We start from the raw sequence: 21201 nt of genomic DNA, 5'->3' as shown, positions 1-21201 counted from the left end.
CTTCACATACAAAGTTAGAATGGCAATTAGACTTAACATGAGCTCATTAAAAAGTTTAAATACCATGTTATAGATATGTACCATCCAAACTTGCAGAAGGTATTTAAGCTGGTAACAGATATTGCTACCCATTTTCGGACAGATCAAATAACAGCATTACTGAACCTGGCTCCCAGACAAGTATGGACCATCTGCGCCCATGTCTTAGGGAAGAGAAGCAGTCATGATACAGGCATTGTGGATGCACTAGTTCATGAACAGTTGTTCATTCTAACAATGCCAGAATTTTTACTCACATTTTTTACTTTGTGAGGAAGCCCATGACTGTTGCTCTCCTTCTACCACTCAGGGTATTGACATAACACCCATTCATTCCAAAAGACACCAGAAATGGGACTATAAGCCTCTTCACAAAGCAAAGCACCTCAAATTCATAGATCGTATCCCACACTGGTCTCTAATTGATGTTAGACAATATGACAGCATCACTTCCTGGAAGTGATAAAGATGTGGTCTCCTCTAGATGCAGCGGAAGAGGCCCTGAGTTCTTCCATTTCATGGCTCAAATTGCTATGATTGGGCCTTGAGCCAGGACAAGGCTCTGATTCCTGCTGCTGGGCTGGGCTGGGCAAGGCACGGCTGGGTATACAGGTGGGGGTTAGGGCAGAATCAAAGCTAGAGATAGAAAGAGTGCTGCATAAGGGGCTGGCCATCTTAGAATGAGGTTGGCAAGTATTTGGTCAGCAGGCCTGGGAATTAAGACTGAGGGCTGGGCTAAGAGGAGGTCAAAGGAGGAGCATGCATACAAAGTCAGGCTGAGAAAGGTCTGAGACGGTGCTGAATCCAGGTAAGTGCACAACAGGTAAGTGGAGGTCGAGGTGGGAGGCAGTGAGGAGTCACTGTCAAGGGCATGCATTTTTCACCCTCATGGAAGACCTGAGTTTAATCCTGTCCTGCCAGTTACTTGCAATGCGACTTGGGTCACTTTCCTTAAACCTGTCCCAGTTAAGGGCTTCCCTGGTGGCGCAGTGGTTGAGAGTCCGCCTGCCAATGCAGGGGACACGGATTCGTGCCCCGGTCCGGGAGGATCCCACATGCCGCGGAGCGGCTGGGCCTGTGAGCCATGGCCGCTGAGGCTGCGCGTCCGGAGCCTGTGCTCCACAACGGGAGAGGCCACAACAGTGAGAGGCCCAAGTATCGTGGAAAAAAAAAAACAAAACCAAAAACCTGTCCCAGTTAAATCATCTCTCAAATTTGAAAAATAATAATATGTATCCTGCAGGTGACTTTAAGAATTAGAAAGAATGCATATGAAGCATCTCACACACTATTTCTTCAATTGGGTGCATGGGTATACTTTGAGGGGCCCAAATGTTCTCTACAAAAATTTTATTTTCTGTTCTTAACTGTTTAATTTTTAAACACAGACTTTATTGTTTAGAGCAGTTTTAGGTTCAGAGCAAAACTGAGTGGAAGTACACAGTTCCCATATGCTCCGTGCCCCACACATGCAGAGCCTCCCTCACCATCGACATCCCCCCTATGAGAGGGTACATTGTGACAATCAGTGAACCCACACTGACACATCATTATCACCCAAAGTCCACAGTTTACATTAGGGTTCACTCACAGTGCTGTACATGCTATGGGTTTGGACAAATGTACAATGACATGTATCCACCATTATAGTATCATACAGAAGAGTCTCGCCTCTCTAAAAATCCTCTGTGCTCTGTGTATTCATCCTTCTTTTCCTCCCCCTGCATCCCTGGCAACCACTGATCTTCTTACTGTACAGTTTGGTCTTTTCCAGAATGTCATATAGTTGGAATCATGTAGTACATAGTCTTTTCAGATTGGCTTCTTTTACTTAGTAATATGCACTTAAGGTTCCTCCAAGTCTTTTTGTGTCTTCATAGCTCATTTTGTTTTAGTGCTGAACAATATTCAGTTGTCTAGATGTCCCACAGTTTATTTATCCATCTACTGGCTCTTAACTTTTAATCCAGTGCTTTTCAAACAGAGGTCCTTGGATCTCTGTCTGGGCTGAGCCTGTATTCCTGAGGACTCGGGAGTTTTAGAACTTGAGAAACGTATATAGTAGCATAGCATATAGTAGGTGTGCAATAAATGTAAATAACTAATGACAGAATTATTACTCATATAAGAGAAGCTAAAAATGTAGTGAAGCAGGGCTGGGCAGGGCCTGTGTTCATAGGATTTATCCCCAGAGGAGAGTCTTGTCAACTGGATTTGAAGTCAAAGCTGCTTTGTGTGTGTGTGGCAGGGGGGCAGGGTGGGGTTGAGCTTCCTGGGGACTGCCTGGGGCTGCCCAGTCTTCAAGAGGCACATCCCCAGGACAGCTGCTGGACACTGTTGTGACCTGATGGTTTCTGACAGCGCCATTTTTGAAACTTGGAGCATTTTCTCATTTGGGGTTTTCTGGCACTGTTCCCTTGATCCGTGATTTTCGAAGATTACAGAGTGATTCCTCAATTACCTCTCAAGGTCCTCCCGTTCCCAGGGCTGTGATTCACATGGCCTGGAGACCTGAACTCATTGGGAGCCGCTCAGGTCTCCCTCGCTGCCTCTTCATCCATCTTCAGCTACTGTTCCCTCTTAACCACCTATGTTCCATTTTACTGGTGTTGGAGATTCTGTTTCCAGATGGCAAGGGCAGAAATAAAACCCCAGCTGGGCACTCCCATCATCTGTTTTCCCAGCTACTCTAGGATGTTGCCTTTCTTGTTCATCTTCTTGCCCCAAACACAATTTTCTAAGGTCCATTTTCTTCCTCTCTGAGCATCCCACAGGCCTGAGGCCAGAGCTGTAACAGCACCATAGCCTGTCCTTACCTGCTGACTCTGTCTCCTCATTGTAAACATTTCCTGTGCTGATGAACAGGGGATTTTAGGTACCTCTTTGACGTTAACTGGGATTATGCCTTATCATATTTTCAGAATTTCATTTTTTAGAGCCCTCTATATTTCAAGTCGTATTTCCCTTTAGTTCTGGGGTTCTCAACCCTGGCTGCACAGTGGAAAGACTGAAGGAATCTTTAAAAAGCACTGATGCTTGGCCCCAACACAGACTAGTTGAACCAGATCTCTGGGGTAGGGCCAAGTCATGGGTATTTTTTTTAGGTTATCCAGATAATCATTTTAAAAAGTGTTAAAATGGACTTCATTAAAATGAAAAACTTCTGCCCATTAAAATATACTGCTAATAAAAAGAGGAAACAAGTCAGACCTGGAGAAAATATTTGCCACATGTGTATCTGACAAAGGACTTGTATCCAGGATATTTTAGCAATTCCTATAACTCAGTAATTAAAAACACAAATAGCCCAACTGAAAAGCTGGCCAAAAAGCTTGACTAGGCACTTCACAAAAGAAAAAATACAGACAGCCAATAAGCACATGAAAAAGTGTTCAATATCATTAGTCACCAGGGAAATGCAAATTAAAACCAAAATGAGATACCAACTAATGGCTAAAATTAAAAGAATACTGACGACGGCAGAGCAACTAGAACTCTCATTCATTTCTGCTGGGAGAACAAAATGATGTGACCACTTTGGAAATTGGTCTGGCAGGTTCTCATAAAGTGAAACATACACCTACCCAATGACAACATTGCTTCAAGGTTTTCATCCAAGAGAAGTGAAAATACATGCACACGAAAAGACTTAGCAGCTTCATTAATAACAGCCCCAAACTGGAAACAATCCAAATGTCCCTCAACTACAGAATGGATGAATGCATTGTGGTATATCCATATAACAAGATACGATCTGGTAACAGAAAAGGAGAAAACTACTGATTCATGTGACAACATGGATGTACCTCAAAATCATGATGCTGAGTGAAAACCACCCCCCACACACACAAAGTACCTACTATATGACTCCATTTATACGAAGTTCTAGAATAGGCACAAGATATGGAGACAGGGATCTGAACATAGGTTGCTTGTAAAAAAGGGGGGCTTTCTGGGAAGCTCACGAGGGGTCATTCAGGGATGGTAGAGTTGTCCTGCATCTTGATAGTGGTGTGGGTTACAAGGCATATGCATTTGTCCAAATTCATTTTCAAAGTGGGGTCTTAAATGTGGTACATTTATATCTATACACTTGATTAATATAAATTATACCTCAATCAGTAAAGTTCAATGAACAAAATTCCCCAGATGAATTTACTGCACAGTAAGGGTTGAGAGTCAATGCTACAGGGCCTCAGTTCATAAAATTTCTATCTTTTCTCTGCAGTTTGAGAACCTTCTTTCCTAACACCCAGAACCCTTGTCTGCCAGCATCTTGCATCCCAATTTCTCGTAACTCAGAACACCAGAACATCAGGAGCTTCTCACCTAAGACGGTCCTCATTTCCAGCATGCCAACTACACGTCCCTATTGGTCAAAATAAATCTAAAACACAGGGTCTTCTTGCTGAGCAAGGAATTGTCAGGAAGATAACTGGAAAGGTAACCACCTGCACTTCCTGTGGGCAACTGAAACTTGTAGCACAAGTCTGGGGGGTTGAGCACTCTGGCCTTGCTTTCTTAGCTGTATGCAAAGGTTTATGTTATGTTTTGGGAAACCATCTTTCATCCACTTCCTTGGATGAGCATCTTTTCACTCCCAGACTTACTGATTTTTATATAGTTGAATGCATTCTTAAAGATAAGTTCTGTGTCTTTTTGTTTTGTTTTTTGAATAAAACATACTTTAGAAAATTACTATTTCCATTCTCAATTCTCTCCCACCAAGACCCAGGGATATCCAAGAGGATGTTTTTACCATGGTGTATCTATAGTTTCAGGCTACTTACTGCTCATGTCCTATGCCTTGCTATCATTTTCTTATCTCTGGGAGATGCTGAGATCTGATTTAGGGTCTTTCTTGAGCTTGTGTCAAACAGCTGTGAGCAATACGGAAGTAATGTATCACCTACTCAGCAGCCTTAACTACCCAGGACTTAGCTAATAACTAAAAAGCAAGCCACAAAGAGATTCTGAAGACACAAAACTGGTGTCACAAAACCCATACACTTTACCCCGAAGTGAGTCTCCTGGATTCTCACGCACAGTCAGTTTACTCTTACCTCAGACACAGGTGTAACAATATTCACAGCCTGGTTAGAAGCATCACATTAGAAGCAGAACAGAAGTGGTTCTTACCATCAGGTATGTTGATGGCTGTAAAAAGTGACAGCTGACAGGAGAGCAGAGACAATGCCTTCCACCTTCACCTTATCCTATTAAAATAAAAAAGATAGATTATTATAAGATATTGAGTATAATCTGAAAAAATACATATATATGTAACTGAATCACTCCTGAAACCAACACAATATTGTAAATCAACTATACTTCAATTTAAAAAAGAAAAAGAAAAATCTAGGGACTTCCCTGGTGGTCCAGTGGTTAAGACTCCGTGCTCCCAATGCAGTGGGCCGGGGTTCGATCCCTGTTCAGGGAACTAGATCCTGCTAGCGGCAACTAAAGATCCCACACGCTGCAACTAGGACCCTGTGCAGCCAAAACAAATAAATAAATACTTCAAAAGAAAAAAAAAAGAAAAATCTAGTGGCCCTTTGGTTTAGGAGCACACATGTAAAATAATTCTCAGTCGCTGGAGGCATGGCCATACGTGAGGTCAACACAAAACTGTCCTTGATGGTAATGCCTTGAAGTCATTAAGAAACGGCTGAAAGTTCCCTGCACTTCTCTCCTTAGGAAGGCAGAGGAGTGTGTAAAATGGTTTAGAAACGGGTTTCCCTGGTGGCGCAGTGGTTGGGAGTCCGCCTGCCGATGCAGGGGACACGGGTTCGTGCCCTGGTCCGGGGAGATACCACGTGCCGCGGAGCGGCTGGGCCCGTGGGCCATGGCCGCTAGGCCTGCGCGTCCGGAGCCTGTGCTCCGCAATGGGAGAGGCCACGGCAGCGAGAGGCCCGCGTACCGCAAAAAAGAAAAAAAAAAAGGTTTAGAAAGGGTTCTATCAAATTGGGTGGGAATAAACGTTTTGACAGACCAAATGAACAATTTTCAGTGTCCCAAACCTGGACTCTCCCTCCGCGCGGCTCCCTCCCTGGCAGCTCTGATGCCGTCACGTTGACGCTGCCCAGGTGGTGATCGTAGAGGACCAGATGCTCCCTGCTCCGCTCCATAATCAGCCCTGCCCGGCTTCCGGCATCGGATACGGAAGTCCCCTCCTTGAAACTGCAGCGCTCAGGCAGGGCTCTGGGCCTCTAATCTGCGGTTCTCACTGTTGACGCAGTACCCGCTGCCGTGCTTCCTCGCAGCCTCTGCCAACTGCCCTACCGTCTCCTCCTACCTCCAAAGCCACAAGACTGGTTATCTCTGGGTGTAGTCTTCGCTCTACAGATACATCTGCGGCTCATCTATTAATCCCATTTATCTGAAATAAAAAGAGATGCACACAGAACTTCTACAGATGATACGATAAGGATGCTTGGAATTTGTTTTTAAATAATCCATTGGCAGGGAGGGAAGGAAAGGCATAGATGACATAATATGGTTATTGACAACTGTTAGAGCTGGACATCATGGAAGCAGGTCATATCCTATGCGTTCTCTTTATGTATATTAGAAAATGTCTGTTAAAAAAAGTTACAGAAGAAAGCACATGATGTTATACAACTGAATGTAAAGTTCTTACTCTCATTTTCATGTGATACCTGAGAGGGAGCATACATTTACTTTACCATCAGCCTAACATCACTCATAATTGTTTCCTCAGCAACTTCATCCAAGAAACAAAATATCTGGGAGTTGTTGTTTTTTTTTTTTTAAAGAAGAATATTACAAGTATGTCTGCCGCTTGCTGTCCAATATCCTTTATGGTGCAGATTATTGAGAGCAGCTTTAAAAGGTCAACATTAAAGGAAACTCCATGGAGTCAGGGACAAAAGCCAAGGTGAAGTGCTCCTTTACCTAGGTCCTGGCACCTAGGCCCACGCCTGTAGTTCAGTTCTACAATCCAGATATCAGACAGTCAAGAGGCTAAGACTGAACACACATGAATTCCAGGTATTTGGGGACTTGAATCTGCAGAAAATTGACTCTCTTTGTCAAGAAATTACTTCCCTTCTCCTCCAGTAGCTCAGCTTTTCTTCCCTTCCCTTCCCTTCCATTTCCTTCTCTTTCCTCCTTAGTCCCTCCCTTCCTTCCTCCCTTCCTTCCTTCCTCCCTCCCTCCCTTCCTTTCTTCCCTACTTCCTTTTCTTCTTTTAAACCACCACTACCACCACAAAAACCCATAGCATGTTCATGTCAGACCTCATGGAGTTGTTGTAAAGATTAAGATGCAAATGTGGGAGAAAAGGGGAAATATTAAATTAATTAGAATAACTTTGATCATTATAATCATAACAATTTTAAAATTATGGACACTTTCAAACATATAAACATCTGTCTGACTAATATAATGAACCCCTTGTACCTATCACCCAGCTTCAATCCTTGTTCAAATGTGGCCAGTCTCCTTTTATCTGTCCCCTCATCCCATTCGCAACATCCTCCCCACCCCAGATTACTTTAAAACAAGTCCAAGGCAACATAAAGTTTTACTTAAGTAGTATTTCTAAGAGATAAGGTCTATCTCTCTTTTTTTTTAAAACAATCACAATACCCTCATCACATCTAAAAAAAAGACCCAATAATTTGTTAATATTATAAAATATTCAGGCAGCGCTTAAATTTCCCTGATTAGCTCATGATTTCTTTTTACTCTTGGTTTGCTCAAATCAGCACCCGAATAAGATCCACACATTGCATTCCATTGAAATGTCTCTTGCATTTTCTAATCTATAGGCTTCCTTGCCCTCTTTTTTCCCCCTAGCCATTTGTTTATTGAAGAAACTGGGCCATCTGTCTCACAGAATTTTCAACATTCTGGATTTTGCTGATTGCATCCTCATGGTATTGTTTAACGTGTTCCTTGATTACCTGTAATTTCTGTAAACTAAGAGTTATACCTTGGATATTAGTAATATAGAAGAGTTCACTTCCAAGACTGACAATTTCTTTTCTATAATTTAATTTTAATTTTATATCAGAGTATGGTTGATTTACAATGTTGTGTTAGTTTCAGGTGTACAGCAAAGTGATTCAGTTATGCATATACAGATACCCATTCTTTTTCAGATTCTTTTCCCACATATATTATTATGGAATATTGAGTAGAGTTCCCTGTGCTATACAGTAGATCTTTGTTGATTATTTTATATATAGTAGTATGATCAAGACTCATAATTTCTATGTATGACATCTCCCCACAGTGAGTAAGTACGTCCCAAAGTCTCCTGAGGTAATAGAAAAGAAGATAACTATTTTTCAATAATGTCAAATCTAGTCTCTGTTGACTTTACCAAAAACATCTGGCCAGAATTCATCATTAGCTCCATGATGATTATCAACTAGAACGTGTTGGGCCTCCTCTCTGTGCATGAGAACGAGCATGGACAGATGGAAGGAGCGTGAACTTGGGAAACTGACAGCCCCAGATTTGAATTCTGACTTTGCCTTTTATTAAGTTCATGCCTTGTCTAATTAACTTAATATGTTTTAGTCTCAGACTCTTTATATGTGAGAATAATGTCTATCTCACCAGGCCGCTAAGATGCACCTGCCATGTAGTATATGTGTTCAATAATTGCTTGTTTCTTTTCCAATGTAGGTTAAAAAGGAGAATTTGTGTCGAAATGACAAGTCTATAGAGTTTGTTTAGATCCAAATGCAAATATGGCATTCACCAGCTTCCTAGAAAATAGAGGAGGTTTTCAACTAAGCCTTAAGAAAGGACATGCAGGCAGGGGAAGGAATATGAGAACAGGAAATGTTGTTCTCCTTCCCTCCTACTTGTACTCAGAAAACTCAGGAAATTCTTCCCAAAGAAAGCATGACCTGTTTCAGCCTGAAAAATTTGCTATTCTCTAGACTGTGCTGGCTTGGGAACATATTTCTTTTACCAAAAAGATGAGTTCACAGTAAATGACTCAGAAACATATGGATGAAATTTCCCTTAAGCCACTCAGGGGATTAGAAATTAAGGGAAAGAGTGCTTGGCAAAATGCACTTGGGGTTTTGCCAAACCTAAACCAACTGAGAAATAGTCAAGACACAAGGCAGACCTCAAATGCTGCCAAGTTTACCCATCTTAGCGGGACAGGGATTTATAATTAGAGCTGCTCAGAAAAGCATTGCCTCACGGGTGGCAAAGGACAAAAAAGCCTTTGTCCTCAACGTCTCAACGTGGCTGCTATTTCCCAGATGGGCCCTTTACAACGTACACACCCTCTTAATCATCAGGATCCTCAAAGCCACCTCCTCCAGCCGCTTGGTTCCTCTTGGACACCAAGCCCCTGACACTCTCTCCAGGCCTCTTTTGTTTCCAGGCCAGGCGGGATGTTTCTCACAGTTAATTCCCAGATGAGGGAGAACAGCTCTGACGGGTGTTCTTGAATTACAGTGAAGAGCTGTCAGGGGAAAATATGACAAAGCAGATTCTTTCTCTGACATACACTTTTTTTGTCTTCTGTCTCTTACCTTTGTCACCTTTCCACGTTTCTCCACTTTCCATGGGTTTCTTTCTCTGTAAAATGAAGGGATTGAATCAGTTGTTTTCAAACTGTGCTGCCTGGGGCCTTTTGGAGGCTTGGCTGGGCCCCAGTGGAAGGGGGCAAGGAGACAGTGAGCGATGCTCTCTTCAAAAAGGAGGAAGGGACTCCAGCTTAAGACTTCAGGTGAACCAGGGGCTCAGGCTCTGAGAATCATGAGACTGCATCCTCTCTGACTAGACAGTGCCAGTGTCGTAGGCTCTGCTTCCCAGTCTCCACTTGCTTCACCGAATGTCACTCTAGAGGTTTTTCTCCCCAGCATTCATCAGAGTGCTCCTGTGTGCCAGGCACTGTGCTAAGCTCTGGGCATTTAGCAGTGAACAAAACAGACCGAGCCCCCACCCCAGTGGAGCTCACAGACTAGTTGGGGAGCCTGGCATTAAACAAACAAATGAAGATGTAAATCTAAGTCAAGATACATAACACCGTGAAACACAAGATCGTAGTTGCACAGCAGAGCTGGGGCATGAGAGGCCCTATAGATGCTTCCTATTCAAAGCATCTCCCCCCACCAGCCTGACCATTAGCTATGGAATAGCTAATTATTGTTGTCATTGAAGGTTTCCATTAAAAATATACCTCTTCTAAGAAATTAAGGAAACACTTCCACTTACCACTGCAACAAAAAGAATAAAATACCTAGGGTTAAACCTACCTAAGGAGACAAAAGACCTGTATGCAGAAAACTATAAGACACTGATGAAAGAAATTAAAGATGATACAAACAGATGGAGAGATATACCATGTTCTTGGACTGGAAGATATTGTGAAAATGACTATACTACCCAAATCAATCTACAGATTCAATGCAATCCCTATCAAATTACCAATGGTATTTTTTACAGAACTAGAACAAAAATCTTAAAATTTGTAAGGAGACACAAGAGACCTCGAATAGCCAAAGCAGTCTTGAGGGAAAAAAATGGAGCTGGAGGAATCAGGCTCCCAGCCTTCAGACTATACTACAAAGCTACAGTAATCAAGACAATATGGTACTGGCACAAAAACAGAAATATAGATCAATGGAACAGGATAGAAAGCCCAGAGATAAACGCATTCACCTATGGTCAACTAATCTATGACAAAGGAGGCAAGGGTATACAATGGAGAAAAGACAGTCTCTTCAATAAGTGGTGCTGGGAAAACTGGACAGCTACATGTAAAAGAATGAAATTAGAATACTCCCTAACACCATACACAAAAATAAACTCAAAATGGATTAGAGACCTAAATGTAAGACCAGACACTATAAAACTCTTAGAGGAAAACATAGGAAGAACACTCTTTGTTTGTTTTTGTTTTTGTTTTTGCGGTATGTGGGCCTCTCACTGTTGTGGCCTCTCCCGTTGCGGAGCACAGGCTCTGGACGCGCAGGCTCAGCGGCCATGGCTCACGGGCCCAGCCGCTCCGCGGCATGTGGGATCTTCCCGGACTGGGGCACGAACCCGTGTCCCCTGCATCGGCAGGTGGACTCTCAACCACTGCGCCACCAGGGAAGCCCGGAAGAACACTCTTTGACATAAATCACAGCTAGATCTTCTTCGATCTACCTCCTAGAGTAATGGAAATAATAACAAAAATAAACAAATGGGACCTAATGAAACTTAAAAGTTTTTGCACAGCAAAGGAAGCTACAAATAAGACAAAAAGACAACCCTCAGAATGGGAGAAAATATTTGCAAACGAATCAATGGACAAAGGATTAATCTCCAAAATATATAAACAGCTCATGCAGCTCAATATTAAAAAAACAAACAACCCAATCCAAAAATGGGCAGAAGGCCTAAATAGACATTTCTCCAAAGAAGACATACAGGTGGCCAAGAAACACATGAAAAGCTGCTCAACATCACTAATTATTAGAGAAATGCAAATCAAAACTACAGTGAGGTATCACCTCACACCAGTTAGAATGGGTATCATCAGAAAATCTACAAACAACAAATGCTGGAGAGGGTGTAGAGAAAAGAGAACCCTCTTGCACTGTTGGTGGGAATGTAAATTGATACAGCCACTATGGAGAACAGTATGGAGGTTCCTTAAAAAACTAAAAATAAAGTTACCATATGACGCAGAAATCCTACTACTGGGCATATACCCAGAGAAAACCATAATTCAAAAAGACACATGCACCCCAATGTTCATTGCAGCGCTATTTACGATAGCCAGGACACGGAAGCAACCTAAATGCCCACCGACAGATGAATGGATAAAGAAGATGTGGTACATATATACAATGGACTATTACTCAGGCATAAAAAGGAATGAAATTGGGTCATTTGTAGAGACATGGATGGATCTAGAGACTGTCATACAGAGTGAAGTAAGTCAGAAAGAGAAAAACAAATATCGTATACTAACGCATGGATGTGGAACCTAGAAAAATGGTACAGATGAACCGGTCTGCAGGGCAGAAATTGAGACAAAGATGCAGAGAACAAACATATGGACACCAAGGGGGGAAAGTGGCGAGGGCGGTGGTAGTGGTGGTGTGATGAATTGGGAGATTGGGATTGACATATATACACTAATATGTATAAAATCAATTACTAATAAGAACCTGCTGCATAAAAAATAAATAAAATAAAATTCAAAAAAAAAAAAAAGACAGTATGATACTGGCATAAAAACAGAACTATAGATCCAGGAAACAGGATAGAAAGCCCAGAGATAAGCCCACGCACATATGGTCACTTTATCTTTCATAAAGGAGGCAAGAATATACAATGGAGAAAAGACAGCCTCTTCAATAAGTGGTGCTGGGAAAACTGGACAGCTACATGTAAAAGAATGAAATTAGAACACTCCCTAACACTATACAGAAAAGTAAACTCAAAATGGATTAAAGACCTAAATGTAAGAACAGACACTATAAAACTCTTAGAGGAAAACATAGGAAGAACACTCTATGACATAAATCACAGCAAGATCCTTTTTGACCCACCTCCTAGAGAAATGGAAATAAAAACAAAAAACAAATGGGACCTAATGAAAATTAAAAGCTTTTACACAGCAAAGGAAAACATAAACAAGATGAAAAGACAACCCTCAGTGGACTTTTCTGATGGTGCAGTGGTTAAGAATCCGCCTGCCAGTGCAGAGGACACGGGTTCAAGCCCTGATCTGGAAAAACCCCACATGCCGCGGAGCAACTAAGCCCCTGCACCACAACTACTGAGCCTGGACTCTAGAGCCCACGAGCCACAACTACTCAGCCTGCGTGCCACAACTACTGAAGTCCGTGTGCCTAAAGCCCATGCTCTGCAACAAAGAGAAGCCACTGCAATGAGAAGCCCACGCACCACAACCAAGAGTAGCGCTCTCTCGCCGCAACTAGAGAAAGCCCACGCACAGCAACGAAGACCCAATGCAGCCAAAAATAAATAAATAAAATAAATAAATTTATTAAAAAAAAAAGACAACCCTCAGAATGGGAGAAAATATTTGCAAATGAAGCAGCTGACAAAGGATTAATCTCCAAACTTTACAAGCAGCTCATGCAAGGTCAATATGAAAAAAACAAACAACCCAATCCAAAAATGGGCAGAAGACCTAAATAGACATTTCTCCAAAGAAGGTATACAGATTGCCAACAAACACATGAAAGGATGCTCAACATCACTAATCATTAGAGAAATGCAAAGCAAAACTATAGTAAGGTATCACCTCACACCAGTCAGAATGGCCATCATCAAAAACTCTACAAACAATAAATGCTGGAGAGGGTGTGGTGAAAAGGGAGCCCTCTTGTCCTGTTGGTGGGAATGTAAATTGATACAGCCACTATGGAGAACAGTATGGAGGTTCCTTGAAAAACTAAAAATAGAACTACCATACGACCCAGCAATCCCACTACTGGGCATATACTCTGAGAAAACCATAATTCAAAAAGAGTAAAGTACCACAATGTTCATTGCAGCTCTATTTACAATAGCCAGGACATGGAAGCAACCTAAGTGTCCATTCACAGATGAATGGATAAAGAAGATGTGGCACATATATACAATGGAATATTACTCAGCCATAAAAAGAAATGAAATTGAGTTATTTGTAGTGAGGTGGATGGACCTAGAGTCTGTCATACAGAGTGAAGTAAGTCAGAAAGAGAAAACAAATACCATATGCTAACACATATATATGGAATCTAAAAAAAAAAAAAAGGTTCTGAAGAACCTAGGGGCAAGACAGGAATAAAGACGCAGATGTAGAGAATGGACTTGAGGACATGGGGAGGAGGAAGGGTAAGCTGGGACAAAGTGAGAGAGTAACACTGACATATACACAGTACCAAATGTAAAATAGATAGCTAGTGTGAAGCAGCCGCATAGCACAGGGAGATCAGCTTGGTGCTTTGTGACCACCTAGAGGGGTGGGATAGGGAGGGTGGGAGGGAGGGAGACGCAAGAGGGAGGAGATAAGGGGATATATGTATATGTATAGCTGATTCACTTTGTTATAGAGCAGAAACTAACACACCATTGTAAAGTAATTATACTCCAATAAAGATGTTAAATATATATATACCTCTTCTACCTGACAGGGGAAGGTCAAGAAACAAGAGCAGAAGTAGATTATGGATTTAGCAACTGTTACTGCAGAAAGAAAGAGGACATCCTTGAGAAAACAGACTAGTGGCTTTATGTGGGTGAGGGTGGGAAGGTTTATAGCTTGGTGCACCTGGAAGGGTCTGAGAGATTCAGAAGGGAGGGGACTCAAAGTGCAAGGGAAGGCCAGACCAATGACTCTCTTCACGTATTTCACTGTTCTATCTTGAACTCTCCTAATTTCTTTGCCCCATTCCTCACTGAGTTTAATATGCTATACATGGTAAATATTAACTCAATATTAATTTTAATTCTGTTGCTGTTCCTTTGCCTTTGCCTAGCTCTTACTCTGTACATTTTGTAAAGGGAAAAGGGATTTTTTAAAATTCTGGAGACATTTCCATGGTTCCTACTGTAGGTAAGAGAGCGATGCTCACCAATACTAGGTTGTGGTCTACCTGACATTTTATCTGGGAGGGTGGGTGGAACTAGGCAGAGGGAGACTGGTTTATCGACTTAAAGAGTTAAGACTCCCATGGGGCACTAGATGGCAACATTTCTCCAAATCTAAACTCAGCAAAGATGAGGACCTGAAGGTCAACCCTCACAGCTGCCAGTCCCAACACACTCTGTGAAACCTGAACTTGTGGAAGAGAAGACTAAAGCCATATGCAGTGGGAGTTCATGTCTTAGGGCCTGTGGTCCACAGGACCACAGGTGGTGTTAGCTATTACTGGTACTACCATGACCACCACCATCACCACGATCACCACCACCACCACCACCATCACCTCCATCACTGCCATCACCACCACGACCACCACCACCATCACCACCATCACCACCACCATGACCACCACCACCTCCATCACCACCACCTCCACCACCATCACTGCCACCACCACCACCACCACGACTATCACGACCACCACCACCATCACCGCCATCACCACCACCACCACCACCTCCATCACCGCCAACACCACCACGACCACCACCACCACCACCTCCATCACCGCCATCACCACAACCAGCACCTCCATCACCACCACCTCCACCACCAGCACCACCACCACCACCACGACTATCACGACCACCACCACCATCACTGCCATCACCACCACCACCACCACCACCTCCATCACCGCCATCACCACCACCCCCACCCCCACCACCACCTCCATCACCGCCATCACCACCACCCCCACCCCCACCCCCACCTCCATCACCGCCATCACCACCACTACCACCACCATCACCACCACCACTATCACCACCACCTCCACCACCATCACCACCACCACTATCACCACCACCTCCATCACCACCACCAGCACCTCCATCACCTCCACCACCACCACCTCCACCACCATCACCGCCATCACCACCACCATCACCACTATCATGACCACCACCACCATCACTACCATCACTACCACCACTACTAATTGAGTCACACATGTTATTTTTGTTGGTGCTGGAGATTAAAACTTTATTCAGACCAATTCTGGGAGGAGTGATCTAGTTAGAGATACCTATCTTTCCTTCTTCTTCTACTTTTTTTTTTTTTTTTTTTTTTGCAAATATATGCTATAACCTGATTAGCAAACTGCTGCCTGCTGCCTGCTGCCTGGTAAAGAAACTTAGGAGAATTGCTTTAATGAAGAATGATTTGTATTTGGCATATCAATTTTTGGCTAGACAAATAGTTGCTTCTTATCTACTTAAGCAATATTTGAAAACAGAGTGTCCTTCCATGTGGACTGAAAGTGTCCTCCCAAGTTTTGTTTGCATTATCAATTTATTTAGCACATTCTTTCTGCCTAGCAACCACCTCCACCCCCAGGCCCTGTCCTTTTAATTAGCAACCGGTCACTGTATTTCAGTATTTCTGTTGAGGCATACGAGCTGACCCATGAAGAGTCAAAACATATCACCTGGCAAAGAAACTTCATTTGCTGAGCTTCTTATACAGTTGGACTGGTCTTAGGAACCAGAAGTTGAACCTAGGTGAGCTTATGTAAAAGACTGGGAATCCAGGTGTTCAAGAGGATGAGAATGGCAAGGGGAGTGGGTGGCAAGGCAGAGTTACATGACCAAAAGTTGACAGCCAGTCACTTGTTTTAAACTATCCCTTTTGTGCCTTAAAGCCCCAGTGCCCCATAGCTGCCACCTGACAATTGTAGATTTTTTTGCAAAGGTCCATTAATGTGTTTAATCAACACTTAATGATTAACTTCTAACATATGCCCATGTGGTTCCAAGCTCCAGGGTTTCAGCAGTGAGCAAGTTATGGTGCTTACATGCTGGAGGAGGAGAAAAACAAAAACAAATAAACACGTTGCTAAATATATTATAATTCAGGTTTGATAAGTGCCAATGAGAAGAATGAGACAGGATTTGTAGTGACAGATAGCATGTGGGAGAGAGTGTGTGTGTTTCCACTGGCTGATTGGGTTAGATTCATCAAGGAAGGCTGCTGGAAAGGGCTGACATTTAAACAGACAGACTTGAATGAAACAAGGGGTGAATCATGTGAGAGGCCCTGAGCTAAAAGGAAATCACATGTCTCCATTATTATCAACCGGCCTGAGTCAATTGGGTCAGGATGCACAGCTCTTAGGCCTTACTAGTTGATAATAGCTGTTAAAAGAAGACTGAGGTATATAAGGGTAAACTATTTACCCTACAACTTAGCTCCCAGTTTGGAATGGAAGCAAATCTTCTACCAAATTTGGTCATACATACAGAAATTTATTAAGCATTTTTAAAAATCTTTATTGGAGTATAACTGCTTTACAATGTTGTGTTAGTTTCTGCTTTATAACAAAGTGAAGCTACACACATACATATATCCCCCTATCTCCTCCCTCTTGTGTCTCCCTCCCACCCTCCCTATCCCACCCCTCTAGGTGGTCACAAAGCACCAAGCTGATCTCCCTGTGCTATGCGGCTGCTTCCCACTAGCTATCTATTTTACGTTTGGTAGTGTATATATGTCAATACTACTACTATTAACAGGTTCAAGTAGTTTATACAAACCATTTTGTAAGCTCGGGGGAGACCCAGCACTCTGTCCTTCTAGGATCTCTTACTGTGGCCTTGTGTGAGAGGGTCACTTGAGGCAGAGGCAAAAACTCACCAGAGGCAGGATTCTATTACACTGAGACTCAGCAGCAGGCGACCAGAGCTCCTCCTCACCAAGGCTCAGAAGCTGGACCACCCAGGATCAAGCCTCAGGGGCTGTCCCTAAGGGTACACATTTGTAGTGGTTAATTTTATTTGTCATCTTGGCTGGGCTACGGTGCTCAGCTGCTTGGTCAAACACCAATATGGATGTCCCTGTGAAGGTTTTTTCTTTCTTTTTTTTTTTTTTTTTTTTGCAGTACACAGGCCTCTCACTGTTGTGGCCTCTCCCGTTGCGGAGCACAGGCTCTGGACGTGCAGGCTCAGCGGCCATGGCTCACGGGCCCAGCCGCTCTGCGACATGTGGGATCCTCCCGGACTGGGGCACGAACCTGTGTCCCCTGCATCGGCAGGCGAACTCTCAACCACTGCACCACCAGGGAAGCCCTGAAGGTAATTTTTTGACGTGATTAACACTTAAATTAGTAAACTTTGAGTAAAGCAGATTACCCTCTCTGGTGGGGGTGGGCCTCATCCAATCAGTTGAAGGCTGTAAGAGCAAAGACTGAGATCTGCATTGAGGGAGGAATTCTGACTCCAGACAACAACACAGATTCTGCCTCAGTTTCCAGCCCTTGGACTCATCAGTTAAGAGTTGCAACAATAACTCTTACCTGAATTACCAGTCTGCTGGCATGTCCTCTGGACTTTGGACTTGCTACCCACAGAATTATGAGTCAACTCCTTATAATAAATCTCAATCTCTTTCTTTCTCTGTCTATATGATCTATCTATCTAGATAGATAGATTAGATAGACAGATAGATAGATAGATAGATCTCCTATTAATTCTGTTTCTCTGGAGAGCCCTGACTAATACGGATTTTGGTATTGGGAAGTGGGGTAACAAAGACCTAAAAATGTGGAAGCGACTTTGGAATTGGGTAAAGGTGGAGGCTGGACAAATTTGAAGTGCATGATACAAAAAGCCGAGACTGCCTTGAAGAGCTTGTTGGTAGAAATAAGGACGTTAAAGGAGATTCTGGTGAGAGCTCAGAAAGGAAAGAGAAGAGCTGTAGAGAAAGTTTCTATTGTCTTAGAAAATACATATGTTATCATGAATAGAATATTGCTAGAAATACGAATGCTAATGATGTTTCTGGTAAGGTCTTAGAATTTTGGACATGGACACAGATAAGCATTGAGGGAAGACAGTGTGAAGAGACACAGGGAGAAGACAGCCTTCTAGAAGCCAAGGAGAGGTCTGGAACAGATCCTTCCTCACAGTCCTCAGAAGGAACCAACCCTGCCAACTTCTTGATTTTGGACTCCTAGCTTCCAGAACTGTGTGACAGTAAATATCTATCGTTGAAGCTGCCCAGACTGTGGTGCTTTGTTCTGGCAGCCGCTGCACGCTAATGCAGTGCTATCAGCCTCAGTGGTTTCCTCTTCCCTATTTGTCACCAGTCAGCTTCTCTGGAGCAGGTGCTGAGACAGAGTATAGGGTGCAAAATATTTATTAGGCATCAAACCCTATAAAAGGAAGGGGAAGAATCCATCATCAAAAATGAATGCAGGGACTTCCCTGGTGGTCCAGTGGTTAGGACTCTGCAGTTCCACTGCAGGGGCCGTGGGTTTGATCCTTGGTCAGGGAACTAAGATCTTACATGCTGCGTGGCACGGCCAAAAAAAGAAATGAATGCAAATGACATGAAACCAGTTAACATATATGGCCAGCTAGTTCTAGTTCTGCTTTAAAAAAAAGTTCAAAATAATTGAATATCACAGTATAGATGACCTTTAAGCTTCACTGATACTTGTTACACTTGTTTTCTCTTACTAGTTTATCAAAAGCATGATGTAATTAGGTGTTTATTTCCAAACTGATGGAGCTTTATAAGCTATAAATCAAAAGGAATTATTAATGCTAATAACTTAATATACTATGGATCTAATAAAATAATAATTATTATTATTTATTAATAATAACTGCTCTATTTGAATCTGCTTCAGTTAGAAGAATTTAAGCTGAGTAAAACTTAAGATAAAATTTTTAAGAAGGTGGGGAAGGAATCGAGATTGGGCAGAGTGAAAAGTTGAACAATAATGCACATCCCAGGAGGCCTCAACCAACCCAATGTTGAGCTCTGGACTGAATATTGCCCATCAGGGCCATCTTGCACTGGGTTAAAACAACTGGGGCTTTATCCCCACCTGGCACAGTCACTGGATCAGGGCTGCCCCAGGAAGGGTGGCCTTGGGGGAGGAGGCTCTCTACAAGTGAAGGTGTGGGTCTGCTGACCACATCGTTTGCAACACGGCACCAAGCCCTCCCTGGGCCGCACATCTCTGTAGCTATGAGCCACACTGCTCAGGGAACAGGGAAGAATGGCACGTGGCTAAGTATTTTAGTCAATCCACACATCTGGAATACCTTTAATTTCACCAACGGGAGTCCATTTCTAATGTTCATCTTACTTATTAACAACAAACTAATTTCAGCAATAAAAATCCATTTCTGACATTCACTATGCTAATGAACAAAGCCTGTGGTATTCAGTGAGATATGGATCATGGAAGCACTCGAGGTGGTGGCTTCTGGAATGTAGCTTTTCTGATAAATTCCTAGATGACTATCCTGGAGTGGGATTTTCCATTAGAGCAACTGATGGTCCTTGGAGTAAAAGCTTAAACAAACCAGCACACACATAACATGAGCAACCCTACCTTGCTGAAGTATTTCAAAGTAAATCACAGATATCCCGACAACTCTCTTTTCAATACGCTTGTCTTTGGGGTCTTAGACATCTACTCCCTCTTCTTGTCCAATCACACTGTCTTAGGGACTATTTAGTTGCAAGGAACAGAAACTATTCAAACTAGTTGAATTTAACGAGGGTTACTGTCAGGACACAAGGATTCGACACACAACCTCCAGACACTGAGGCTGGCAATGAGGACTCTCTGGGTCCCTCGGAGTGGAGCTGGGTGCTGGGATCTCAAACTCTTCCTGCCTCTCTCCTGGGGCCTCAGGCTCTCCTCTGCTTTTCTCTGTGTGTCAGCTCCTATCTCCAGCTTCTCTCTGCCTTTCCACTTACTCACTGGCACACTTCCTCTGTCTTGATTCGACATAACCACCATTGTTGGACCATCTCCATGTCTCTTAGGTCAATGTCTTGAGAGAGAAAAAAAGAAAGAGAAAATATGACAGGCACAGCCCTGCCAATAGCCTAGCGTCCCTTGAGTTGGTTGAACACCGTGGTCCAGTCCCCTGTGGCCAGGAGTGAGGTATGAGCAAGACCCAAGGCCAACGGGTTCCTCCTTCTAGGGGCCGTGGGAGGACAGATTCCCCAAGAAGAGGATGGAGATGAGGGGGCTCTGACCAGCATCTCTGGCATGTCCACCTCAGTCCTACTTACACCTCTGTGTGTGTGTGTGTACATGCACAAACACACACAGGTACACACAGGCACACCACATGTAATTGATTAAGCTAATCCAAGAGTTACTGCCAAAGGCCATGTGTTCAAATTACAATATTCAACTACACACATATATGTGTCTTCCTCGATCTGGTTCATAAAGGAATGTCTTCTGATTATCTTTCTCTGAAACCTCCTCTGCTACAAATGCCACCTTCCCGGCTGTAACCCAAGGAAGTCTGAATTGACTTTTCCTCAGTGACAGCCACTTCCACCTACTCTGGGTGATGCCATGGCTAGAATGGTGTAGCGTGTCCCTCACAGACACACGTCGTCAAAGGCTGTGAGTCCAGTAGCTCATGACCAACCCTATTCTATAGTAGACTCTCCAAGGAAACTGTGGCTTTGGCCCCAGCTCTCACTGGACCTCAGGACAAGCTACCAACCCTGGGAACTGATTCATGAAAGCAGAG

The 21201-nt window shown here is 43.2% G+C and overlaps 1 protein-coding gene across 10 annotated transcripts in view; it reads right to left on the bottom strand.

Annotated features, from left to right (window-relative positions):
• ATXN7L1 (ataxin 7 like 1) overlaps positions 1 to 21201 on the bottom strand; it is a 402335-nt gene that overhangs the window by 285405 nt on the left and 95729 nt on the right. For all 10 annotated transcript variants that reach the window (XM_079931849.1, XM_079931850.1, XM_079931852.1 and 7 more), the window contains 3 exons: positions 9567 to 9612; positions 6060 to 6418; positions 5179 to 5255 (listed from right to left, as the gene is read on the bottom strand). The gene's annotated coding sequence lies outside the window, so the exon portion shown is untranslated. The remainder of the gene's footprint in view (positions 1 to 5178; positions 5256 to 6059; positions 6419 to 9566; positions 9613 to 21201) is intronic.

This window comes from Stenella coeruleoalba (assembly GCF_951394435.1).
Source record: "Stenella coeruleoalba genome assembly, chromosome: 9".
Taxonomy (NCBI): domain Eukaryota; kingdom Metazoa; phylum Chordata; class Mammalia; order Artiodactyla; family Delphinidae; genus Stenella; species Stenella coeruleoalba.
Note: the sequence above shows the minus strand (reverse complement) of the source record. Positions and strands in the feature narration are given on the sequence as shown.